Source organism: Aotus nancymaae, unplaced genomic scaffold, assembly GCF_030222135.1.
Source record: "Aotus nancymaae isolate 86718 unplaced genomic scaffold, 86718_ANA_hifiasm-v0.15.2.pri h1tg000001l, whole genome shotgun sequence".
In the NCBI taxonomy this organism is placed as follows: Eukaryota; Metazoa; Chordata; class Mammalia; order Primates; family Aotidae; genus Aotus; species Aotus nancymaae.
The window spans coordinates 7,532,831-7,558,836 of record NW_026988412.1 but is presented as its reverse complement, the minus strand read 5'-3'; the positions used below and the strand labels follow the sequence as shown (position 1 = coordinate 7,558,836).

Here is a 26,006-nt window from a genome sequence, read left to right as displayed (position 1 = left end):
TCTTAACTCCTGGGCTCGAACACCTCAGCTTCCTGAGTAGCTAGGACTAGGCATGCACCACTACGCCCGGCTATTTTTTTTCTTTTTTTTTTTTGATATATGGTCTCGCTCTGTCACCCAGGCTGGAGTGCAATAGTGTAATCTTGGTTCACTACAACCTCCACCTCCCGAGTTCAAGAGAGTCTCTTGCCTTAGCCTCCTGAGTAGCTGAGATTATAGGCACCCACTACCTTGCCCAGCCAATTTTTGTATTTTTAGCAGAGACGGGGTTTCACCATGTTGGCCAGGCAGGTCTCAAACTCCTGACCTCAGGTGATCCGCTTGCCTTGGACTCCCAAAGTGCTGGGATTACAGGCGTAAGCTACCACACCCAGCCTACATGGCTAATTTTTTATTTTTATTTTTATTTTTAATTTTTTTTTTTTTAGAGATAGGGTCTAGCTATGTTGCCCAGGCTGGAGTGCAGTGGCTATTCACAGGTTCGATCCCACTACTGATCAACACGGGAGTTTTGACCTGCGCTGTTTCCGACCTGGGCCGGTTCACCCCTCCTTAGGCAACCTGGTGGTCCCCTACTCCCCGGAGGTCACCATATTGATGCCAAACTTAGTGTGGAAACCCTATTATCATAGCGCACTACAGCCCAGAACTCGGGGGCTCAAGCAATCCTCCCACCTCAGCCTCCTGAGTAGCTGGGACTACAGGCATGCGCCACTCCACCTGGCCTGCCTAGCTAATTTTTTTGAAAAAAAATTTTATAGTGATGGGGTCTCACTACATTGCCCAGGCTGGTCTCAAACTCTAGACCTCAAATGATCCTCCTGCCTCAGTCTCCTTAAATGCTGGGATTACAGGCAGGAACCACCTTGCCTGGCCTATAATGTCTTGAGATAGAAGCCTTTCTTCTTTTCTAATATATTCATTAAGCTACAAATTCCTCTGTCAGTACCTTCGTTAGCTACATTCCACACACTATGCTATGTCACATCTTCATCGTCATTCAGTTTTCATTTCTGTTGTGAATCTTTCCTTAGGTCATGAGTTATTTAGGTATGTTTTGCTGTTTTTCTATTCTTTTTCTATCAACAAACAAAGAAAAGAAAAATAAAACACTTAGGAAAAAATCTAATGAGTAATTTCCAACAATAACATATGAAAAGATTTAAGAATATAACAATTTCTATTATTGCCCATGAGAGCTAACTAAAAGGTACTAATTACATAATAGAGACAATTTTAAAGAACCAAAACTGCCTAGATATAACAGAGCATCTTTCCCACTAGCCCTTAACTATGAACCATGATGGCATAATACAATCTCATACTTACCTCCAGTCTAATAACATGCCTCTTTACTCATAGTAATTTTCTTTTCCAATTTAGAGAAATCATTGGGGAGTACATATATAGTTTTGACTCTAGAGTTTCATGACTTCAAGACAGCTTATTGTCAAAAGCCCTTGCAGGAACTTGAAGTAAACTTTTGTTGTGTTAACTGCACTCTGTGGCTCCCTCTAGCATCTTGTGGAGAAGTCAGAGCCTGTGCGCAAGGCTGTGCTTCATCTGAGCCTATTAACAATGAGAGGGGCCAAAAAAGTAGGGCTTGCTCAACTTGGAGGGAGAGCCAGGCTGATGGTGAAGGCTGGGGGTCAACACTGAGTCAGTTTCTAGGAGGCAGCTGCTGACCCAGCAGTCCACTACGTGGTAGAAGTCCAAGGAAGGCCAGAATACTTCTAGAATCACTGGCTGTGGCTCAGGATGAACCTGGGAATACATAGCCGAGTCAAGTTGGGAAGGCACGTAAGTTGAATGCAATACAGCTTTTTTTATAGTATAAAATTAAAATTAGCAAAGATAATTTTATTGCTAGCATTAGGTGATAGAGAAATGAAAGGAAGAAACGCATACTAATTTTACCATTGTTCATAGCAGGAAGTGAACATCTAATCTAATATCTAAAGGAACAGAGAACTGAGTGTAATTGTATTGCGTATATTTACATATATTCACCAGAACAAAAATACAACTTTCCTTTTTCTTTTTTTTTTTCATTTGAAATGGAGTCTTGCTCTGTCACCCAGGCTGGAGTGCAGTGGCACGATCTCGGCTCACTGCAACCTCCGTCTCCCAGGTTCAAGTGATTCTCCTGCCTCAGCCTCCCAAGGAGCTGGGACTACAGGCTAGCGCGTCACCAGCCTAGCGCACCAGCACGTCCGCCGAAATTTTGTATTTTTGGTAGAGATGGGGTTTCACCATGATGGTTAGGCTGGTCTCAAACTCCTGACCTCTGAATCTGCCTGCCTTGGCCTCCCAAAGTGCTAGAATTACAGGTGTGAGCCACCGCACCCAGCCACAGCTTTCCTAAAGATCAGAAGACACGGGTGAGAAAAGACAAGTAACTTTCCTATGCAGAAGAAATCCAAAATATTATGTAGCTACTCTTCTTCTATTAGATTTGTATTGCTGCTGTAACAAATTACCACAAATGTCATGGCTAAACACAATACGAACTTATTATCTTATAGTTTCGGAGGTCAGAGGTCTGACACATGCCTCACTGGGGTAAAATCAGAGTCAGCAGGCTGTATTCCTCTCTGCAGGCTCTAAGGGAGGACCCATACCCTTCTCTTTTCCAGATTTTAGAGGCTGCCCACTGTCCTCAGCCCACGGCCCCTTCCATCTTCAAAACCAACCAGCAATGGTAAGTTGAATTCTCATGTCCATCGCTCCAACCTCCTCTTCTGTCTCCCTCTCCTACTTTTTTTTTTGAGACGGAGTCTCACTCTGTCGCCCAGGCTGCAGCGCAGTGATGCAATCTCAGCTCACTGTAAGCTCTGCCTCCTGGGTTCAAGCAATTCTCCCTACCTCAGCCTCCCAAGGAGCTGGGATTACAGCCACCCACCATCACGCCTGGCCAATTTTTGTATTTTTTAGTAGAGATGGGGCTTCGCCCTGTTGTCCAAGCTGGCCTTGAACTCCTGACCTCAGGTGATCTGCCCACCTAGGTCTCCCAGTATGCTGGGATTACAGGCGTGAGCCACCATGCCCAGCGTTTTTTTGTTTGTTTGTTTGTTTTGTTTTGAGATAGGGTCTTGCTCTGTTGCCCAGGCTGGAGTGCAGTGGTGCAATCTTGGCTCACCGCAACCTCCATCTCCCAGTTCAGGTGATTCTCCCACCTCAGCCACCCAACTAGCTGGGACTATAGGTGGGTGCCACCATGCCTGGCTAACTTTTATATTTTTTGTAGAGATGGGGTCTCGCCATGTTGCCTAGGTTGTCTTTCACTTTTAAGGATCCTTGTGAACACATTTGGTCTGGCAGGATAGGCAGAATACTCTATTTTAAAAATCAGTTGATTAGCTGGGTGAGGTGGCTCACGCCTGTAATCTCAGCACTTTGGGAGGCCAAGGTGGGCGGATCACTTGAGGACAGGAGTTCGAGACCAGCCTGGCCAACAGAGTGAAACTCATCTCCACTAAAAATACAAAAATTAGCCAGGCATGGTGGCGAATGCTTGTAATCCTGGCTACTTGGGAGGTTGAGGCAGGAGAATTGCTTGAACCAGGAGGTGGAGGTTGCAGTGAGCTGAGATCATGCCATTGCATTCCAGCCTGGGCAATAAGAGCAAAACTCCATCTAAAAACAAACAGCCTGGGCGTGGTGACTCACACCTGTAATCTCAACACTTTGGGAGGCCAAGACAGGCAGATCACCTGAGGTTAGGAGTTTGAGACTAGCTGGCCCACATGGTAAAACCCCATTTCTACTAAAAATACAAAAATTAGGGCCGGGCGCGGTGGCTCACGCCTGTAATCCCAGCACTTTGGGAGGCTGAGGAGGGTGGATCACGAGGTCAAGAGATCGAGACTATCCTGGTCAACATGGTGAAACCCCGTCTCTACTAAAAATACAAAAAATTAGTTGGGCATGGTGGCGCATGCCTGTAATCCCAGCTACTCAGGAGGCTGAGGCAGGAGAATTGCTTGAACCCAGGAGGCGGAGGTTGCGGTGAGCCGAGATCGCGCCATTGCACTCCAGACTGGGTAACAAGAGCGAGACTCCGTCTCAAAAAAAAAAAAAAAAAAAAAAAAAAAAAATTAGCCAGGCATAGTAGCTTACGCCTGTAGTGCCAGCTAGTCAGGAGGCTGAGGCCTGAGAATTACTTGAACCCAGGAGATGGAGGTTGCAGTGAGCTGAGATCACTCCACTGCACTCCAGCCTGGGCAACAGAGTGAGACTTGGTATCAAAACAAACAAACAAACAAAAAAACTCAATGATAAACTCCTTGCACAAAGGCACATCTAAAATAAAGTGAAAACAAGTTTGAAAAATTACCTTTTAAGAATGACTTAGGAGGGGGAAGTAGGGCTGAAGAGAAGTTGGATAATATGTACAAACATACAATTTGATAGAAGAAATAAATTCTACTCCAATAGTACAGCAGGGAAATAATAGTTTACAATAATTTAGTGTATATTTCAAGAGAGCTAGAAGAGAATTGTAACATTCTGCTTCAGGTAATGGATATCCTAATTACCCTGATTTAATCATCACACATTGTATGCATGTATCAAAATATCACGGGTACTCTCAAAATATGTATAACTATGATACATCAATTTTAAAAAGACAGAAAAAATGATTTAAATCCAGTTTGCCAGTGAAATCCTTCAGGCCAGGCACGGTGGCTCATGCCTGTAATCCCAGCACTTTGGGAGGCAGAGGTGGGCGGATCACAAGGTTAGTAGTTCAAGACCAGCGTGACCAACATGGTGAAACCCCATCTCTTAAAAAAAAAAAAAAAAAAAAAAAAAAAAAAAAAAAATCCCACAATAGGCTGTCGGAAAAAAAGGAAAAAAAAAAAAGAAGTCCTTCAAGTGTCCAAGTTATTAAGGATCAGCTAATTATTACACAGCGTATGTCTCTACTGTATCAAATAAGAATAAAAATCTTTTCAAAACATTTTTTGGTTGTTTTGTTCTGTTTCAGACAGGGTCTCACTCTTTTTTTTTTTTTTTTAAACTGTCCTAAATTGTTTTTTAGGTATGAATTTTACAAACTTTACTTACATCAGCGGTAACAGTGGAGCTGGGGAAAATCACATCTTCTCCAAGCTGCACGAAGAGACCCACTAATAGTGTGGTGGAACTTAACGGCCATTTCCAAGGCCGTGGCTCTTTCAGCCTACAGACGTCAGCCCACGTGTCTCCCTGTGCTTGTGGACTGGCTTGGTGATCCACTGGGTGTCAGGATTTCTTCTGATAGCTTTATGGAATGCATCAGTGAAGATAACCTCAAAAAATTCGTATGTGGAAACTTCAACCCACTAAGAATTCAGGACTCTTAGAGCCCCACAGTGGCATCCAGCTTGATCCTCTGCAATGAACTGAGGCTTCAAGCAAACTTTAGCTGGTTAACACCATGATGTTCAGGCTTGTTATAAGTTGCACGCTTAGGAACTGCGCGTTTGGGGCTACCACTGCACACACGAATCCTATATATAATGTAACCTAGCTTCGCTTTGTAGCCCAGTCGGCACACTTTATGGGGCCTGGTGGGTGGGGGAGCCTGTGGAGAGCGGAGAGCCGGTGGTACTAGACCCTCAGAAGAAAGTGCATGACATCAGAATGTACTTGTATGCACTCACTGTGGCTTACCTGATGGCTGCTGCCAGACAGAAAGGCAGGGTCTCACTCTTTTGCCCAAGCTGTAGTGCAGAGGCACGATTATGGCTCACTGCAGCCTCGACCTCCTGGGGTCAAGCCTAAGTCTCCTGAGTAGCTGGGACTACAGGCGTGCACCACCATCCCTGGCTAATTTTGTATTTTTTTTGTAGACAGGGTCTCACTATGTTGTACAAGCTGGTCTCAAACTCCTGGGCTCAAGCAATCTTCTTGCCTTGGCCTCCCCAAAGTGCTGGTATTATAGGTGTGAGCCACCACATTCAGCCAAAACGTTTTTTGAAAGAAAACAAAATCAGAGGCAGGGTGAGGTGGCTCACACCTGTAATCCTAGCACTTTGGGAGGCCAAGGCATGAGGATCACTCGAGGTCAGGAGATCCAGACCAGCCTGGCCAACATAGTGAAACCCCATCTCTACTAAAAACATAAAAATTAGCAAGGTATGGTGGCACACACCTGTAGTTCCAGCTACTCAGGAGACTGAGGCAGAAGAATCGCTTGAACCTGGGAGGCAGGAGGTTGCAGTGAGCCGAAGTTGTGCCACTGCACTCCAGCCTAGGTGACAGAGGGAGACTCTGTCTTAAAAAAAGAAATAAAGAAAGAAAGAAAAATAAAAAATCAGAAGAGCCAGATACCAAGAACCAAGCAAATAGACCATAAAATACTTTTTAAAATAAAATATGTTTTTTAAAAAATGGTTAATGAATCAAGAAAAAGAAATAAAGGTCTTCTTTTTAAAGTTACAAAGGTAATGGTAATTAACAGAATTTAAGAATAAAATAGGTGAGGAGAGAGATCCAAGATGGCTGATCACTAGCAGCTCAGGATTGTAGCTCCCAGTGAAAGTGCAGAGAACTAGAGGACGCCACACTTTCAGACGAATTTTTGTTGCTCACAGATCAGGAGATTCCCAGTGGAGGAGCCCCATGGGTTGCCAGCGCGACTCTTGTGGCAGGCACGGCGGTTTTGCTGGCGCCTTGGCACAGCAGTTCTTGGTGCAGAGTGAGCGGGACTGGGTCCACTTTTGGCTGATTCCCGGGCAGAAAAGCACCATCAATCTTAACACCGCTGTTTTGGCCGGCTCAGTGGATTGCTCAGATTTCGGCGCTGGGAATCAACAAGTTGGATGTCCACTCACAGACCTAATTTGAAAGTCGGAAATTACAAAGACGACAAGTGGATAAATTTACAATGACGGGAAGAAACCAGCGTAAAAAGGCTGAGACTACCCAAAATCAGAATGCCTTTCCCTCTACAGGGGATCACAGTTCCTCCTCAGCAACGGAACAAGCCCTGATGGAGAACAAGTGTGTTCCATTAACAGAAGTAGGCTTCAGAAGGTGGATGATAAGAAACTTCTGTGAATTAAAAGAACTTGTTTTAACCCAATGCAAAGAAACTAAGAACTTTGAAAAAAGGTTTGATGAAATGCTAACAAGAATAGACAATTTGGAGAGGAATATAGGTGAATTAACGGAGCTGAAAAACACAATACGAGAACTTCGTGAAGAATGCACAAGTTTTAACAGTCAAATTGATCAAGCAGAAGAAAGGACATCAGAAGTCGAAGACCAACTTAATGAAATAAAACAAGAAGTCAAGATTAGAGAAAAAAGGATAAAAAGGAATGAGCAAAGTCTCCAAGAAATATGGGACTATGTGAAAAGACCTAATCTACGTTTGATAGGTGTACCTGAATGTGATAAAGAGAATGAATCCAAGTTGGAAAATACTCTTCAGGAGATTATTCAGGAAAACTTTCCCAACCTAGTAAGGCAGGACAATATTCAACTCCAGATAATACAGAGAACACCACAAAGATATTCCTCAAGAAGACCAACTCCAAGGCACATAATCGTCAGATTCATTAGGGTTGAAATGAAGGAGAAAATACTAAGAGCAGCCAGAGAGAAAGGTCAGGTTACCCACAAAGGGAAGCCTATCAGACTTACAGCAGATCTCTCAGCAGAAACCCTACAAGCCAGAAAACAGTGGGGGCCAATATTCAACATCCTTAAAGAAAAGAACTTTCAACCCAGAATTTCATATCCAGCCAAACTCAGCTTCACAAGTGAAGGAAAAATAAAATCTTTTTCAAACAAGCAAGTACTTAGAGATTTCACCATCACCAGGCCTGCTTTGCAGGAGCTTCTGAAAGAAGCACTATACATATAAAGGAGCAACCAGTATCAGCCTTTCCAAAAATATATCCGGCTAGCATCAAATGGCAGTATTAAACTCATATATATTATTAACTGGATAAAAAGCCAAAACTCATTGATACGCTGTATCCAGACCCATCTCACATTCAACACAAAGACTCAAAACAAAAGGACGGGCCGGGCGCAGTGGCTCACTCCTATAATCCCAGCACTTTGGGAGGCCGAGATGGGTGGATCACGAGGTCAAGAGATCGAGACCATCCTGGTCAACGTGGTGAAACGCCGTCTCTACTAAAAATACAAAAATTAGCTGGGCATGGTGGCGCACGCCTGTAGTCCCAGCTACTCGGGAGGCTGAGGCAGGAGAATTGCTTGAACCCAGGAAATGGAGGTTGCGGTGAGCCGAGATAGTGCCATTGCACTCCAGACCGGGTAACAAGAGCGAAACTCTGTCTCAAAAAACAAACAAACAAACAAACAAACAAAAACAAAGGGACGGAGGAAGATTTACCAACCAAACGGAGAGCAAAAATAAATAAATAAATAAAAAGCAGGAGTTGCAATTCTCACCTCTGATAAAATAGACTTTTAAGCAACAAAGATCAAAAGAGGCAAAGAAGGACATTATATAATGGTAAAAGGATCAATGCAACAAGAAGAGCTAAAGATCCTATATATACACGTACCCAATACAGGAGCACCCAGATACATAAGACAAGTTCTTAATGACTTATAAAGAGACTTAGCCTCCCACACAATAATAGTGGGAGACTGTAACATCACATTGTCAATATTAGACTGATCAACGAGATAGAAAATTAACAAGGATATCCAGGACTTGAACTCAGACCAGGAACAAGTAAACTTAATAAACATTTATAGAACTTTCCACTTCAAATACACAAAACATACATTCTTATCAGTACCATATCACACCTATTCCAAAAGTGACTACATAATTGCAAGTAAATCACTCCTCAATAATTGCATAGCATTTCATAGGTTTAAATGAAATATTGGTTGGCTGCTTGTTTGTTATTTTCTTCCCTTATTCCTTCCTCTCTCCATTGTTAAGCACAATTATTGGCATAAAAGAGGTTTTCAATTCCCATTTTTAGACTGCATTCTAGCCTGGGCAATAGAGCAATACTCCCATTCTCTCTCCCTCTTTCTCTTCCTTTTTCTTTCTCTTCTTCATTTTTTTTTTCTTTCTTTCTTTCTTCCTTTTTTTCCTTCAAAAAAAAAAAGAATAAAATAATGGGAGAAAGAGTAGAGAAGAAGGGAATGTAAAGAGGTTAAATTGCCTTATTCGTGTTGGGGAACTCACGGATGTTGCACATTCTATAAATCGACAAATAAGAGTTGCTATTGCAGGTGGGCGCGGTGGCTCCCAGCACTTTGGGAGGCCGAGGCGGGCACATCACAAGGTCATGAGATCGAGACCATCCTGGCCAACATGGTGAAACCCCGTCTCTACTAAAAATACAAAAATTAGCTGGGCGTGGTGGCGCACGCCTGTAGTCACAGCTACTTGGGAGGCTGAGGCAGGAGAATTGCTTGAACCCGGGAGGCAGAGGTTGCAGTGAGCCGAGATCGAGCCACTGCACTCCCGCCTCGCGCCTGGCAACAGAGCAAGACTCTGTCTCAAAAAAAAAAAAAAAAAAAAAAAAAGAGTTGCCATTGCAGCCAGCATCTATGGGGAATTTTGGTGCGGCATCCAGCCACTCCACTCCCAGTGACAGTTTGGAGTTCTGTTTGGCTATCTACCCTTTTCCAATCCTGTTCCACATGGTCTGGGTGGAGTTGTCTCAAATTCAGCTTATCTGTTCCTGCCCAATGAGTCAACCATACGGTTTAGAGAGTTTTAGCCTCTGGCCCGGGACTCTGTACCTGCAAAACCTTTCCTACTTTTGCAGGAGCCGTCCCTGTGAAATAGGGTATGTTTAATGTTAAGGGGAGCTCTGGGTACTGTTTCGTTTCTGTTTATGGATTTGATATTCTCTTTCATTTATCAGAAGAAGGAATGGTAGATGGGCCAGAGGAGGCCCTAGTCCTTGCCATGGGAAAAGACTCCTGGTGGATGGGATGCAGGAAAGGAACAGGATGTTTGTTGTCAGCCCTCTGAGGCAGACACTGTCTGTATGCCATGCACATCACCTTGGCACGCACCTCTCCACACGGAGGGCTGCCTACTGCAAACACCTCTGAGTCCTCCTCTGCCTGAAGGTTCTCTTTCTCTCTTTCTCTCTCTCTCTCTCTTTCTCTCTTCCCCTCTCCTCCCGTCCCCCGACCTCTCTCCCTCCTTAAGAGCAAGCTAGGCTGGCAAGTTGGGCAAGCTGAAAGTTCTGTATCAATGATAGATGAGGCGCTGTCGGGTTCACACTGCAGCTTCCTCGACCCTCTGTTGGGAGAACTCTGAGGCATCTTCCAAACCGTCTCCCAAACTCTCCAGGGGGAGTGGGCTCCGGGTGCCCGCAGAGAAAACTTGCTTGATAACGCAGCTTCTTAATTGGCTCTCTTCCCTTTCTTACCTTGCTTCCCTACTCCCTGAGGTCACCGCTCAAACTACTTGCAATTGAATACTACCGAGTCTGGGAGACCTCACATTAAGGCGCATCCAATCCCACTCTCTCAGTAAGGGCAGCTGGGCTCTGGTTTCCTTGGCATACCCCTCCCTCACTTTCCCTCTATGAGCTTCCACAGGGGCTCCATCCCTGCCTGGGCAGGGCATGTGGTTCACACCTAGCCAATCAGCACCGATCTTTCACCAGCCACAGGGATTGGCTCAGGGGCAGCCGGTGACCCGTTCGGAGCCAATGAGGTGTGAGGAGGCTTTAGCCTGTAGAGAGGCCCGCCCCGCTCCCTGTGCACCTGGGAGGATGAAGCCTGGATCCGCAGCCGTCACCTGCCTGCCTGTCTGAAAGTGGAGTCAACAGGAAGGGCTGCTGGATGGAGTGAGAAACCAGGCCCTGTGATAGTGTTTGAGCCCCTGAATCAAGCAGCGCTTTAAGCCAGAATTATACCTAGAGTTTTCAGTTAAACGAGCCAGGAACTTCCCTATTAAATCCATTTTCAGTTGTGACTAAGATTCCTAATGGATACAGGAGAGAGAAAGGGCCTTCCCTGGGTCTCCCTTATGAGAAACAGAGAAAGAGGTGGTTGCTGCCTTGGCTCCGTGGTCGAGCAGGTGCAGTTCAGACAGATGTGGTGGGAACTGATCTCTGCTTGCGTCGGAGGGGAAACCCACCCGGGCTGCTCCCGTTCCTGGGGTTGGGGGGTCAGGCACTCCCAGCCCAGGGTGTCAGGCCCAGAGGAAGGAGGGACAGCGGTATGTTCAGCTGGGGCTCCCTCTAGGAACGCTGAAGCCAGAACGGAACAAACTGCAAACAGCGCCAGACGAACGCTGCACTCACTCTAAATCCAGGAGGGATTAAAATTTGGCAGATCTGGCCGGGCGCGGTGACTCACGCCTGTAATCCCAGCACTTTGGGAGGCTGAGGTGGACAGACCACATGAGGTCAGGAGTTGGCGACCAGCCTGGCCAACATGGTGAAACCCTGTCTCTACTAAAAATACAAGTTCATGCCTGTAATCCCAGCTGCTCGGGAGGCTGAGGCACGAGAATCGCTTGAACCCGGGAAGTGGAGTTGCAATGAGCCAAGATCGCGCCACTGTACTCCAGCCTGGGCAATAGAGCGAGACTCAGCCTAAACAAACAAAAAACAAAAATTCGCAGATCCTTGCTTTTCTTCTGGGAAAATCTGAGCTCAAAACAGACAAATCGGAAATTACAGAAAGCAGTCTCTCTCCTGCAAGCGACTTTGGGGAAACTGGAAGCCCTTCCCCCTCCACAGATCCACCAGTTGGCCCATGATAGTATTGGGACACAATACTCCCCCTGCCCAACCAAGGATTGCCCCAAATTAAGATGCCAATGCCTCCGCTTGAAGTGGCATTATTGGCTGTTAGTAGACTTTAATACTTACACAAGGGTTATTACAGAATTTCGCAGAGCAGATTTTGCAGGGTGCAAGCAGTAAGGAACCTGGAGGGGAGGGCTCAGCCTCAGAGAATAAAGGATTCAGCACTGGTCACTCCAGTGTGCTCTGAGTAGATGTTAAGGCTGATAAGAGGCATGAGGGACACTCAGAGGAGATTCGTTTGCTCAAAGATAAGAAAATTGTTTTGCCTGGCCCTTACTTTACTCTAAGCATATACCTGATTCTCTGAGTCCCACCTTAGGCCGAATCCGGCTAACCCATTCATTCACAGATTGTCTCTGGCTGCTTTTGCACTACAATGGCAGAGCTAAGTAGCTGCCTCGGTGAATGTACCGCCTGCAACGTCTAAACTATTTACTATCTGTCCCATTGCAGAAAAGCTTTGTTGACTCTTCTAAGCTAGTGGTCCTGAAACTTGAATGTGTGTTAGAATTCTCCCAAGAGCTTGTTTACACACAAATTGTGCGCTCCAACACAGGGTCTCTGATGCCTTAGGTCTCAGGTGGGGGCCAAGAACAGTTAACCCTTGAACAAGATGGGTTTGAACTGTGCAGAACCACATACACATAGATTTCTTTTGCCTCTATCACCCTTGATACAGCAAACCAACCCCTTCTCTTCCTCCTCCTCCTCAGCCTACTCAGTGTGAGCATGGTGAGGATGAAGACCTTTGTGGTGATCCACTTCCACTTAATGAATAGTAAATGTATTTTCTCTTCCTTATGATTTTTCTTAATAATATTTTATCTAACTTTAAGAATACAGAAATAATATATACAACATACAAAATCTGTGTTAATCAACTGTGTTATCAGTAAGGCTTCCAGTCAACAGTAGGGTATTAATAGTTAAGTGTTTGGGAATCAAAAGTTAATGCAGGCCAGGCATGGTGGCTCACGCCTGTAATTTCAACACTTTGGGAGGCCAGGCAGGTGGATCACTTGAGGTCAGGAGTCTGAGATCAGCCTGGCCAACATGGTGAAACCTTGTCAGTACTAAAAATACAAGAATTAGCCAAGTGGTGGTGCATGTTTGTAATCCTAGCTGCTTGGGAGACAGAGATGGGAGTATCGTTTGAACCCAGGAGGTGGAGGTTGCAGTGAGCTGAGATAGTGCCTCTGCACTCCAGCCTGGGCAAAAGAGCCAGTTCCTGTCTCACTTTTAAAAAAAAAGTTTAGCCCAGTGTGGTGGTGCATGCCTGTAATCCCTGCTATTCAGGAGGCTGAGGCAGGAGGATAGTTTGAACCTGGGAGGTGGAGGTTGCTATGATTAGAGATCGCACCATCACACTCCAGCCTGAGCAACAAGAGTGAAACTCCGTCTCAAAAAAAAAAAAAGTTCATGCAAATTTTTGACTGGGCAGGTAGTGGCTCCCCAAGCTCCTCCCCTGTTGTTCAAGGGTCAATTGAATGTCCATTTCTTTTTTTGTTGAGGGTTGGGGAGTTCCGGTGAAGACAGGAAAACTGTTGCTGCTGGTGTCCTTGCCATCTCCACATTGAGGCATCTGAGAAAGGGCAAAAGCAAAATAGCCAAAAGTGGCTCAGATCATTCACTCCTGCCTCCTTCTCATTAGCCCGATATTGGAGGCTGGGAAATGTAGCCTCTGGTTAGGCAGCCATGTATCCAGGAAGATGGAAAATAGATTCGAGAGGACAACTAGCAGGCCTAGAGTGCTGCATTATTTTCTAGGGACTTAAAAAAAGAAACCCACAAAGGGTTAGTTCTCTCTCCTGCTACATGTTCAGCTCAGGTGAGCTAGAGGCTAGAGGCTTGTTCCAGGTTGCTGTGGTTGAAGGAGCAAGTTAACATTTTTCAAATCTGCTTTTAAAAGCTTTTTATTGGTCTATGGACATACTGCCCTGAATGGGCCCACTGTTGTTTGATCTCAGAAAGTAAGCAGGGTCGGGTTTGGTTAGTACTTGGATGGGAGACCGCCTGGGAATACCGGGCACTGTAGGGTTTTAAATAAATAAATAAAATTCAAAAAAAAAAAAAAACAACTTTGTATCGTCCAGGTGCAGTGGCTCATGCCTGTAATCCCAGCACTTTGGGAGGCTGAGGCAGGCAGATCACATGAGGTCAGGAGTTTGAGATTAGCCTGGCCAACATGGTAAAACCCTGTCTCTACTTAAAATATAAACTAGCTGGGTGTGGTGGCACACGCCTGTAATCCCAGCTACTTGGGAGGCTGAGGCAGGAGGATCAAGTGAACCCTGACGGAGGTTGCAGTGAGCTGAGATCATGCCACTGCACTACAGTTTGGGAGACAGGGTGAGACTCTGTATAAAGAAAAAAAAAAAAGGGCTGGGCTTGGTGGCTCATGCCTATAATCCCAGTACTTTGGGAGGCTGAGATGGGTGGATCACAAGGTCAGGAGTTTGAGACCAGCCTGGCCAATGTGGTGAAACCCCATCTCTACTAAAAATATAAAAAATTAGCCAGGCATGGTGGCATGCGCCTGTAATCCCAGCTACTAAGGAGGCTGAGGCAGCAGAATCTCTTGAACCTGGGAGGCAGAGGTTGCAGTGAGCTGAGATCTCACCACTGCCACTCCAGCCTGAGTGACAGAGCGAGACTTCATCTCAAAACACACACACACATACACACACACCATTGTATTGAAATATAACATGTATACAGAAAAATGCAGAAATCAAAAGTGTATAGCTCAGTGGCTTTAGCAAAATGAACACAGCCATGTAACCAATGCACAGACAAGAAACAGAACATGACCACTGCACCAGAATTCCCCTCAACCCCCATCTAGTTGAAGCAGGAGTAGCTGCAAGAAACAGACCTCTTGAACACTGAACTGGGAAGGAAGGGGTGATTTATTCGGCCAGGAGCAAGGTGGCATAGTTGCCTAACAGCCAAGCTCCTCTAACAAAGGAAACCTCTGCCTTTATATAGGCTTACAACTCTAGATATTACATGTGAAAGGGTCTTGAGTTTACAGTTTTAGAAAGCACATGTGAGGGGGTTGTGATGAAGTAAGCGGCGGGGGCGGGGGTTTGAGCAAGACTGAATGGCAACAATAGAGGGCATTTCTCCATATTGCCCCCACCGTTAAAATCGCCTGAGATCTTAAGGGAGGGGGGGTTAATCTTTAACCTCCAGGCCACTGACCTCATGCCTGCTGTCTCCACTTTTACTTCCTCCTTCTTTGAGACAAGAGACAGGAAAGAGGGGTTTCTTTCCTCATAGTCACCATGCCACTTTCAAGGGTTGCTACTGTCAGAGGTGTGTAAACCAGAGCAACTCCATCTTAAATAGGAGCTGGGTAAAAATGAGGCTGAAACCTACTGGGCTGCATTCCCAGACAGTTAAGGCATTCTAAGTCACAGGATGAGATAGGAGGTCAGCACAAAATACAGGTGGAGGAGGAAGGGCTTCCAGCTTCCCCAAAGTCTTGTCCCCAAAATGGCAAGGAGAGTGACCTCTGGTCGCTCTCACTGCTGCACTCCAACCAGCACCGTGATGGTTTACAAATGCCATGGCAATGTCAGGAAGTTACCCTATATGGTCTAAAAAGGGGAGGCATGAGTAATCCTTGTTTAGCGTACCATCGAGAAATAACCAAAAAAATGGGCCACCAGCAGCCCTGGGGGCTGCTCTGCCTATGGAATAGCCATTCTTTCATTCCTTTACTTTCTTAATAAACTTGCTTTCACTTTGCACTGCGGACTCTCCCTGAATTCTTTTGTTGCGCGAGATCCAAGAACTCTCTCGTGGGGTCTGGATCGCAACCTCTTTCCTGTAATACTACTATCGGCCAGGTGCAGTGGCTCACACCTGTCATCTCAGCACGTCGGGAGACCAAGGCGGGAGGATCACTTGAGGCCAGGGGTTTGAGATACAGAACTATGCTTTTGCCACTGCACTCCAGTCTGAGTGACACAGTGAGACCCTGTCTCAAAAGATTTAAAAAAATATTTTAATTAAAAAAAGGGCAACCACCATCATGCTATAGATTAGTTTTGCCTGTTTTGAACTTTATATACTAAGTGTCTGTATATGAAGATTTGATGCAGCCAGAGCTTTCACCCCTGTATCGTGCTTTACAGACTCTCCTGTAACTGATTCTTTCACTCAACTGTTGGTGAGTTTTATCTGCGTCGTTGCATGCAGCAAACATGCAACAAATTTCTATTGTGGTTTTTTTTTGCATTGCTGTTTAATATTCCATAAATGGATACTTTGTTTATCCATTGTACAAATGATGGACAGTATTTATGTCTAGTATTTGACTAGTACTAATAGTGTTGCTATGAACCTTCTAATGGATGTCTTTTGGTGAACAGGTATTTGCATTTCTCTTGCAGATATGTGTTGACCAAGCCTTGCGGTGGTACTACTGGGTCGTAGTGCTAGGGGAGGTATATGTTCAGCCTTAGTAGTTATTGCCAAACTGTTCTCTAGAATGACTGTCCGATTCACAGGCTCATTAGCAGTGTTTGAGAGTTCTAGTTGCTGTACATCCCTACCAGCACTTAGAACTTCACCCGCCGAATCTGATCCGGCTGGACTCTGCTAGAAAGCGCATGGACAACTTTCATTTTGCAAAGCCACAGGCCGCCTGGAGAGACACACATGCAAAGTGTGACGAATACGACACCACACCCAGTGCTCTCAGTCATTGGACCAGGGAGCAAAATCAAATGAGCAACCCAACAGTCCAGATATAAAATTTGGAGATTTTACATAAAAATCTGGCTATTTTGCTTCTAGAAAGAAAATTGAAGGATCTAGCAGTAGAGGGCCCAAGTCCCCTCATGACCATAAACGGCCCGAGTTGAGTTGGTGGCTGCCAGTCCATCCGCTATCACCATTCCCTGTGCCTCCCATGACTGATCCACTTCACTCCTTGACCTTTGCACCCAGACTGTAGTAGATAATCGAGTTTCCTGCAGCAGACCCCAGCCTTCCTTCAGCCCAGATCAAGATGCCCAATATAACCAACCAAACATGCCTTACCCTTGGTAGGAGATGAGAAATGTATTGGAAATACTTTCTCTGCCCCCAAGTATATCCACTAGTACAACTTTTACTTTGTATTAAGAATTGCTCTCTCCCTGCAGGAGTATCTTTTTTGTTTGTTTGTTTGTTTGTTTGTTTAATTAAGATGGAGTTTCACCATGATGGCCAGGCTGGTCTTGAACTCCTGACCTCAGGTGATCCACCCACCTCAGCCTCCCAAAGTGCTAGGATTACAGGCATGAGCCACCGTGCTCGGCTTTTTTTGTTTGTTTTTTTTGAGACGGAGTCTCGCTTTGTCACCGAGGCTAGAGTGCAGTGGCATGATCTCAGCTCATGACAACCTCTGCTCCCGGGTTCAAGTGATTCTCCTGCCTCAGTCTCCCAAGTAACTGGGACTACAGGTGCATGCTACCATGCCCAGCTAATTTTTGTATTTTTAGTAGAGATAGGGTTTCACCATATTGGCCAGGCTGGTCTCCAATGCCTGACCTCGTGATCTGCCCTCCTCAGCCTCCCAAAGTACTGGGATTACAGGCATGAGCCACCGTGCCCGGCCTGCAGGCATATCCTAAATAGAATAAAGACTACTGGAAATAATGAGACAGTATATTGTTCTTTTGACAGTATCTCCAATTTCATATTTTCTCTTTTCCTGTGTAACACACCATCCCAAAACTTAGTGGCTTAAAACAACATTTTATTGGAACATGATTTTGCAGGTCAGTGACTTGACCAGAACACAGTGGGAATAGCTCATCTCTGTTCCATGATGTCTGGGGTCTCAGCTAGAATGGCTCAGATAGCCAAGGTCTGGCTGGAACAATTCAACTGGGTTATGCCTAGGCCTCACCCTTGCTGTTGTCTGGGTTCCTCAGTTCTCTCCACATGTCTGGGGCTTCCTCACAGCATGGTAGTCTCAGGGTAGTTCCCTGAGGCTGCCAGACCTTTTTCAGGCATAGGTCTGGAGCTGGCACATCATCATGTACATTGTACTTTATTTTCGAAGCAAGTCACAAGGTCAGCCCAGATTCAAGGTGAGCTGAAATAGCCTCCACTTCTCAGTGGAGAAAACTACAAGGAATTGGTGGCCATCTTTAATCTGCCCCCTGATTCCCCGCTTCCTCACTTCTTGCCTCCCTTTCCTCTCTATTCTCCCTTACTCATCCCTATCTGCCATGCTGGGTTTGTTTATTTGTTTATTGAGAAGTAGTTTCGCTCTTGTTGCCCAGGCTGGAGTGCAATGGCATGTTCTCGGCTCACTGCAACCTCCATTCCCTCCTGGGTTCAAGCAATTCTCCTGCCTCTCAGCCTCCCAGGTAGCTGGGATTATGGGCATGTGCCACCACAATTTTGTATTTTTAGTAGAGATGGGGTTTCACCATGTTGGTCAGGCTGGTCTTGAACTCCTAACCTCAGGTGATCCACCACCTCGGCTTCCTAAAGTGCTGGAATTAGGGGCATCAGCCACCACACCCAGCCATGCTGTTTTTCAGAAACATGTGTGGTATGTTCCAGGCACTATGCTAGTTAGTAGCATAGAGATAAAACACCGTTCTTGACCCCAAGACGCTTACCATCTACTGGACAAAATAAACTGAGAGCTACAATAAAGAGTGGAAAATGCATGGATACATGTGCACACAGGGGCTTTTAAAAGAGAGGCCAATATATTATCCATATTTGTAAATCCCACACCTGATTCAGATACTGGGTTAGGCCCTCTATAAACACAAATTGAACCAAAGAATTAGTAAATGTCATTAACACCTGAGAATGAACAAGTTTGAGCTTTTTTTTTTCTTTCTTTCTTTTCTTTTTTTTTTTTTGGGATGGAGTCACTCTCTGTCACCCAGGCTGGAGTGAGGTGGTGCAACCTCAGCTCACTGTGACCTCCGCCTCCCAGGTTCAAGCGATTCTCCTGCCTCAGCCTCCCAAGTAGCTGGGACTATAAGTGCATGACACCATGCCTGGCTAATTTTTATATTTTTAGTAGAGATGGGGTTTCACCATGTTGGCCAGGCTGGTCTTGAACTTCTGACCTCAGGTGATCCACCCACCTCGGCCTCCCAAAGTGTTAGAATTACAGGTGTGAGTCACCACGCCAGCCTTCTTTTTTTTTTTTTGAGACAGAGCCTCACTGTTGCCCAGGCTGGAGTGCAGTGGCTCCATCTCGACTCACTGCAACCTCTGCCTCTAGGGTTCAAGTGATTCTCCCGTCTTACCCTCCTGAGTAGCTGGGATTACAGGCGTGCACCACCACACCCAGCTAATTTTTGTATTTTTAGTAGAGATGGGGTTTCACCATGTTGGCCAGGCTGGTCTTGAACTTCTGATCTCAGGTGATCCACCCTCCTCTGTGTCCCAAAGTGCTGGGATTACAGGCGTGAGCCACTGTATCTACCCTGAGCATTTCTAATGAGGAGACTAACTAGAAAGATGTCTGGAAAGGTTTAACGAAATTAACTGCCTAGTTATTAATTTGACTAGTGATAAAAATTACTGGTCAGGATTTAAAATTTTTACTATTTGGCATAAAATATTAATTTATGTGAGCTGAGTCATTGAAGCACCCTAGGAACTTGAACATTGTCACGGGATACTGTTTGGAAATGACTGGTGTGAGCATTCCGAGGTCACTTGGCCCCAGGGCTGGGGGCCTGGGAGGAAGGAGAAACTAGGAGGAACCGACAGGGGGGGCAGGGGCTGGAAAGGCAAGGGAGAGCTGAGAGGGATTTCGGTTATCCCATGCTTCTGCCTGGAAACCTGCAACTGAACTGACACTTGTCATGGTGAGGCTATAGCTGCTTGAGGGAAAAAACAAACAGCTGTTTGTTTAAGCTACTGCTTATCAGGTTTTCTGTTACTTGCAGTCAAATGTTTTTCTAACTAGACAGTCTGTAGGTGGAAAGTGGGGCCTTTGGAGAAGGAGGATGGAGAAATGGATGCTGCAAAGGTGTCCTGGGTCAGGTTCCCTAGCAACAGAGCTGAAAACTGGGATGCTTGCGCAAAGGCTTTATTGGGACAGCGCTCACAGGGAAGTGCTGTAAGGGAGTCAGGGAAGCGGGCTGGGCCCGGAGGAAGGGCCAGACAAGGATGTGGTTTCAGGTGAAGTCCTGTTTCAGCCTGATCCCACAGGAGCTCTGGAATATAAGTTGCAACACTGTGAATCTGTCTGCCTCTCTCTCTCTCTCTCTCTCTCTCTCTGTGTGTGTGTGTGTGTGTGTGTGTGTGTGTGTGTGAGAGAGAGAGAGAGAGAGAGATGAGGGGATGAAAATTGTGTGGCAGGCCCAATTGCCCAGCAGCACTGGATAAAGCTATTAGCAACAGCATCTGCAGCAGCTGGGGGCAGCAAGAGGGATCTCGGGGGTCCCTGCAAGGCACCAACAGTATCTGCTGCAGAGGATGACTAATTCTTTGTATGATTCATGGCAAATCTTAAAAGGTAATTTATATACACACACACAAGAATAGCTAAAATGTTACCTACACACTGACCAGAATGCTTCCTGAATGTTGGTGGAGAAGGCAGAGAGCAATGGGAACTCTTTTACACTGCCGGCTCAACCACTTTGAAGACCATTTGGCTGTACCTGCTGAAGTGAAACACATGAAGACCCTGTGATCAAGCGATCCCACTCCCTTGACTATACCAGTAGAGAAGTCTGTCCATCAAGGAGTTGTGGTAATGTCGGCAATAAAAAGGAATGTACGGCCATGCGTTGTGTAATGACAGGGATAGGTTCTGATAAATAAGTATTTGTGTATATCTAAACATACCTAAACCAAGGAAAGGTACAGGAAAAGTAAGGTTTTATAATCTTATGGGGCCACTGTCATATATGTGATCCGTTGTTGACAGAGACAACTTTATGGTGGTGCATGCCCATTGTGTTGGTGAATACCACAGGTCAAGGAATCCAGGCTACAACAGCTACATACTATATGATTTCATCTATATGACATTCTCAAGAAGACAAAAGCCATAGTAATGGAAGACAGGTCAGTAGCCGTAAGGGACTGGGGAAAGGGGAGGGGACAGTGATTCTAAGGGGATAGCGGGAGAGAGTTTTGGGGGTGATAGAACAAACTATGTTGTGATAGTTATATAAATCTTTACACGTCAAAATTCAGAGAATTGCACACAAAAAGGCAATCAAATGAGCAAAAATAATTTTAAAAATATATGTATACGAATGTTCATAGAAGGTGTATTTATAACAGCCTAAACAGGCGGGCAGATCACCTGAGGTCAGGAGTTCAAGACCAGCCTGGCCAATATGGTGAAACTCCATTTAAAAAAAAAAAATTAAATAAAAAAATTTAAAAAAATAACAGCCTAAACAGGTAGCCTCCCAAAAGTCCATTATGAGCATAGTGGCCATGCAAATTGTGGTATCTTTGTTCACAGTGGGAAACGGTACCCAGCACTGGAAAAGAACAAACGATTGGGGCATGCAATAGCAAGGATGAATCTCAGATGTAATATTAAGTGAAAGAGGACAGACACAAAAGAGAGCACGCGGTACAATTCCATCTGCAGGATGTTCAAACGGGCAACATTGACATGATACAGTGAGGACAGGACTGGAAGGAGACACGAAGGAGCCTTCTGGGGGTGCTAGAAATATATTGTGATCTGGGTGGCGGCTTCATGAAAGTATTCATTTGTTAAAGTTCATCATGCTCTACACTTACTCTTATTATTATTGTTATTACTATTATTTGAGACAGAGTCTTGCTCTGTCACCCAGGCTGGAGTGCAGTGGTGAGATCTTGGCTCACTGCAATCTCTGCCTCTTAGGCTCAAGCAATTCTCATGCCTCAGCCTCCGAAGTAGCTGGAATTATAGGCATGTACCACCACGCTCAGTTAATTTTTGAAATTTTAGTAGAGATGGGGTTTTGCCATGTTGGCCAGGCTGGTCTTGAACTCCTGGCCTCAAGTGATCCACCTGCCTCGGCCTTCCAAAGTGCTGGGATTACAGGTGTGAGCCACCGCCCCTGGCCATATACATTTAAGAGTTGTACTTTTGCTTGTAAAAATAATACTCCAGTGTTTTAAAATGTTTAAAATGTAAATTATTTTCATCTGATTTGTGCCTGTCTAGGTGTTATGCGAGGGACTGAAATTTACTGTCAACTGTTAGTTCTTTGACAGCTAACTCCTTATCTCAACTCAGCAAACACAGGGCACTGTGCTGGCTCTGGGGTCACGGGAGAACAAAGACGCAGTCCCTACCTTTGATAAATATTTGCTGTCGATAACAAAGGGGATGATGATGTTTGGAATCCACCGAATTCAGGATTATGTTTCCTCCTGCTGGGTGAAAATGCAGCTATATGAGGACAAATGACCATTTTCCTCAAAAGGAGAATGCTTTTTAAAAGTGCCTAAACTAGACTGGGTGCTGTGGCTCACACCTGCTGTAATCTTAGCAGTCTGGGAGGCCAAGGGAGGTGGATCACAAGACGTAAAGAGTTCAAGACCAGCCTAGCCAATGTGGTGAAACCCCACCTCTACTAAAGATACAAAAATTAGCCAGGCATGGTGGTGGCACCTGTAATCCCAGCTCCTTGGGACACTGAGGCAAGAGAATCGCTTGAACCTGGGAGGCAGAGGTTGCAGTGAGCTGAGATCGTGCCACTGCACTCCAGCCTGGATGACAGAGATTCTGTCTCAAAAAAAAAAAAAAAAAAAAGTGGGCAGGGTGCGGTGGTTCACACCTGTAATCCCAGCACTTTGGGAGGCCGAGGCGGGCAGATCATGAGGTCAAGAGATTGAGACCATCCTGGACAACACGGTGAGACCCCATCTCTACTAAAAATACAAAAATTAGCTGGGTATGGTGGCCGGAGCCTGTAATCCCAGCTACTCGGGAGGCTGAGGCAGGAGAATTGTTTGAACATGGGAGGCAGAGGATGCAGTGAGCCAGATCGCACCACAGACTCTGTCTCAAAAAAAAAAAAAAAGTGCCTAAACCTAGGGCGGGTGCAGTGGCTCACGCCTGTAATCCCAGCACTTTGGGAGGCTATGGCGAGAGGATTGCTTGAGACTAGGAGTTCAAAATCAGCCTGGGTAACACGGCAAAACCCTGTCTCTACCAAAAATGAACAAATTAGCCAGATGTGGTGCTATGCACCTGTGGTCTCAGCTACTCTGGAGGCTGAGGTGGGAGGACAGTTTGAGCAAGGGAGGTGAAGGTTGCAGGAAGCTGAGATGGTACTATTCCACTCCATCCTGGGGTGACGGAACCAGACCCCGTCTCGGGGAAGAAAAAAGTGCCTGAACTACCACTTTGGGATTGGGAGAGGATTAGATTTTACTACAGGCCCCTTAAAGAGGATATACTTGCTTTAGAACTGTAAGAAAGCTTAGATCAGAATCCATACCAGAATGAACCAAGGAGCAGGAATTTTTCTGTGTGCCATTTAACTTCTAATAGAGCTTTCTGGGAACATACGGTACTTCCTTTTGTCTCCATTTTTGTCTGATTTATGCTTCTTTTTTCTTATGCTTAACTCATGACAGAGTTTCCAAATGAAACCTTGACTCATGTATTTGAGGTGGTTATTTACCTATGTTAGGTTTGAATAAAGTTCTGATACGATTTTTTACACTTAGCTTTTTCCAAGCTTCCTGGATGCTGTCTGCCTACCCTTAAAACACAAAACGAATTTCAAACATAAACTGAGACAACTATACTTTCTAAAAACATGATTTAAGAAGCACAGTAGTTATAAAATCAGTTACTATTGGAAAAGAGTGTGTGCTGCATATACTTACCCAATATTAACTCATTTATTCTGCAAAGGTCTGTTCACTATCTTTTACAACTTAGCTCACTGTTACTGACAACGTGGGAAGCACTGTAATAGATGAAGCACTGTAAAAGGTAAGACACAGCTTTTGTGAAATAACAATACCAGAATATATAAACTACATATGACCATGTAAGAATTCGTAGAAGTGGACAGGTGTGGTGGCTCACGCCTGTAATCCCAGCACTTTGGGAGGCTGAGGTGGGTAGATCACCTGAGGTCAGGAGCTCGAGACCAGCCTGGTCAACATGGTGAAACCCCGTGTCTACTAAAAATACAAAAATTACTGAATCTCAGCAATGTGTGTCTGTTAGAAAAAAAGAAAAAAAATAGAAAAGAAAAAATATAGAGGAAAAAAAACACAAGTTAGCTGGGCATGGTGGCAGGCACCTGTAATCCCAGCTACCTGGGAGGCTGAGGTAGGAGAATTGCTTGAACCCAGGAGGTGGAGGTTGCAGTGAGTTGAGATTGTGCCATTGCACTCCAGCCTGGGTGACAAGAGCAAAACTCCTTCTTAAAATAAAAACAAAACAAAAATAATTTTTAAAAAGTACTACAAGGACACCAAGAATAAGAGAAGCGATACTGGTAAAAGCCTTTGAAGTGAGCATAATATACTGCCTTTTTGGTAAAAGGTTTGTATTTGCCTAAATATACTTAAGGACATTCTGGAAAGGGCCAGGCGTGGTGGGTCACACCTGTAATCCCAGCACTTTGGGAGGCCAAGGTGGACGGATCACCTGAGGTCGGGAGTTCGAGACCAGCCTGACCACTATGGAGAAACCCTGTTGCTACTAAAAATACAGAATTAGCCTGTAATCCCAGCTACCTGGGAGGCTGAGGCAGGAAAATCGCTTGAACCCGGGAGGCAGAGGTTGCAGTTAGCCAAGATTGTCCCACTGGGCACAGGAGAAGAACTGTGCACATGGACAGGAGAGTTTTTGCTAAGTTCTATCCGATCCTTGGAAACCCTGCAAAATGTCTAATATCTGTTTTAAACTGTACCCAGAATTTGTTTTAATCAGGTATGGGAGCTGCAGACATGGAAATGACTATTATTAAGGAAGAAGTTTGTTATACTCAGGGATACCAGAAATTGGAGGCACAGCATGCCATGCAGGGCCACGCAGGGAAGCACCAGTGTTGGTCAGGAGGCAGAGGGAGTAAGTGTGGGCAAAAGTCTTTACTGTAGATTCCCTGGGAGGGAAATGGGTGAGGCAAGGTAAGCAGGCTTACTATTGGCTACTTGGAGTAACGTCAGCGGGCTCTAGGGTCCAGGGGCTGTCCATGCTTTCCTGGTCCCTTGCTCTGGGGTGAATAGGGCAGGGGAATATGAGAGTCTGAGCCAGGTATGAGAGTCTGATAAAGGAGGTGGTTGGGGTATGGGCTTCAGATCAGTTGGTTTGTATCAGAAAGGAGCACTCGCAGACGAGTCCTTTACTACCTTTAGGAATTGGCTGCCTGGGGAGGTGCAGTCTCTCCAAGTCAGCAAGGCCCTTAGGATGTTAAAGCATCAAGAAATTCAGAAAGTAGGCCGGGTGTCGTGGCTCACGCTTGTAATTCAAGCACTTTGGAGGCCAAGGCGGGCAGATCAACTGAGGTTGGGAGTTCAAGACCAGCCTGACCAACATGGTGAAACCCCACCTTAAAAAAAAAAATACAGAAAGTAAAAACCACAATTGATATAATACTGCATGTGAAATGATTAAACATTGACATGAGCATTTATGTGCCCCTTCATGGGATGGCTGCCTGATTTACAGCTCCACCTTCTCAGACACCCAAGATGGTCCCCTTCAGGATGATATGATGGCCTCTGGCCTCGGTCCAGGACAGGCTCAAGGCAAAACTGGGCCTACCCAATGAGATGCTCCCTGCTGAAAAATCTGATACTTAGAACAGAAGAGACACAGGCAAAAAAATTTATGGAGCTTAGTTCCTTCAAGGGCAAGAAAAATTATTTTCCATATCTGAATGCCAGTATAATAGCTGTCAACCACATGTGGCTCCTGAGCAGTGGCTAGTCTGAATCGAAATGTGCTGTAAGTGTAAATTACATACCAGATTCTAAAGACAGTACACAGAAGTTGTAAAATATCTCATTAATACATTTTAAAATATTGACTACATGCTGAAAGAATAATTTTTTGGATATATTGGGTCAAATAAATATATGGAAATTAATTTCACCTGTTTGTTTCTTGTATTTATTTTGAGACAAAGTCACCCTCTATCGCCCAGGCTGGAGTGCAATGGCACAACCTCCGCTCACTGCAACCTCTGCCTCCTGGGTTCAAGCAATTCTCCTGCCTCAGTTTCCCAAGTAGCTGGGATTATAAGTGCTCGTCACCACACCTGGCTAATT

At 45.2% G+C, this 26,006-nt stretch overlaps 1 pseudogene; it reads right to left on the bottom strand.

The window, feature by feature from the left end:
* Nucleotides 1-5,071: 5,071 nt before the first annotated feature.
* On the bottom strand, nt 5,072-24,930 carry LOC105731447 (large ribosomal subunit protein eL15-like; annotated as a pseudogene).
* Between the last annotated feature and the right edge of the window lie 1,076 nt (nt 24,931-26,006).